The 1,625-nt window shown below is 35.8% G+C and overlaps 1 non-coding gene across 1 annotated transcript; it reads left to right on the top strand.

Moving 5' to 3' along the window:
* The first annotated feature begins 402 nt into the window (after window positions 1-402).
* LOC128282902 (small nucleolar RNA R71) lies at window positions 403-509 on the top strand. The gene has a single exon (XR_008273252.1). It is a non-coding gene; the product is annotated as a small nucleolar RNA R71 (small nucleolar RNA).
* The last annotated feature ends 1,116 nt before the right edge of the window (window positions 510-1,625 follow it).

Below are 1,625 nucleotides of genomic sequence, written 5' to 3'. Positions count from 1 at the left end.
TGAGGTTTAGGATTATTATTACCCATATAGTGGACTTTTTCCTCCTCGGTGCTACGATTGAAGGATGGATAATCTGTGTTGTGTACTCCTCCTCCACTTGAATCACACCTCATCACTGGATGTACCTGAGTAGAACCATACAAACCGTCAATCTTTTTATTTAAAAGTTCTACCTAGTTAAATAGCATAGTAACCGCATCAAGGTTGAAAACACTAGCAGCTTTCGTCAGCTTCGCTCTCATGACTTACCACTGATAGTTATTCAGTGACATCTCTTCAATAAATTCGTAAGCCTCTTCAGGTGTTTTATTGTTTAACGCTCCACCGGCGGCTATGTCGATAAGTTGCCTTGTTGAAGGGGTCACACCGTTGTAAAAAGTCTGAACCTGCAACCATAGAGGTAACCCATGGTGAGGACAGCTTCTCAATAGGTCCTTGTATCTCTCCCATGCATCATAAAGAGTTTCTAAATCCATCTGTACAAAAGAAGAGATATCATTCCTTAATTTAGCCGTTTTAGCCGACGGAAAATATTTAAGTAAAAATTTTTCGGTCATTTGTTCCCAAATAGTGATTGACCCTCATGGTAACGAGTTTAACCACTGTTTACCTTTGTTCCTTAATGAGAATGGGAACATCCGAAGGCAAATGGCATCACCAGAAATGCCATTGATCTTAAAAGTGTCGCAGAATTCCAGAAAATTTGCTAAATGAGTGTTTGGATCCTCATCCTGCAAACCATCAAACTGAACAAACTGTTGTATCATTTGAATTGTGTTAGGATCTAGTTAGCAACAACAGGCCTAACTATACTCGATTCAGTTCCTGTTAAAGTAAGTTTAGCTTAATCATACATAGTACGAGGAGCAAGATTCTGATTTACTGGGTTTGCAGCAACCACAGGAGGTAACGGATTATTTTGACTATCAGTCATCTCCTCGGTTGTGGTTTGAATATCGTCCTCTTACCCTTCCTCTATGTATCGTAGGCTTCGCCTTATTTCACTTCAGTTTCTGCAAGCTATGCTTTCGATCTCACTATAAAAAAGTAAAGGTCCTGACGGGTTTCTTCTAGTTATAAACTATGAAAACCAGCCAAAAGAAAATAAAAGAAAATTTAGTAATTTAAGCAAAATATAATTAAATTGCAATAAAAAAATGGCTAAAGTAATAAAAATTAAACTTTCCTAATATTTTACTCCCCGGAAACGGTGCCAAAAACTTGATGATCGTGAAACTAACTAAAAACTAGACTTAAGGCAAGCGCACCTATCGAACAGTAGTATAGTTATGGTGAGACCGGAAATATCGTATCCATAAGGACTAAAAATACTAGTAATTACTATCTTTTTATTATCTAGCCTTAGAATTAAAGGGTTTTTTTAAACTAAACTAATTTTCTATGATTATGACAAAGATAAAAGTTGGAAAATACTTTAGAAAAACCAATGGAGAAGACAATACCTAAGAAAGAATCCACCTAGACTTCACTTATTACCTTTGATTTAGACTATTTATTCACTTGACTTATTCCGTAAAAATCCTTAATTTATGTTAATATCCCTTTCGAGACTAAAAACAACTGACTCTAGGTTGATTAATTGAAATCTCTTTCTAATTAAAACC

This window comes from Gossypium arboreum, chromosome 10 (genome assembly GCF_025698485.1).
Source record: "Gossypium arboreum isolate Shixiya-1 chromosome 10, ASM2569848v2, whole genome shotgun sequence".
NCBI classification, from domain to species: Eukaryota; Viridiplantae; Streptophyta; class Magnoliopsida; order Malvales; family Malvaceae; genus Gossypium; species Gossypium arboreum.
Note: the sequence above shows the minus strand (reverse complement) of the source record. Positions and strands in the feature narration are given on the sequence as shown.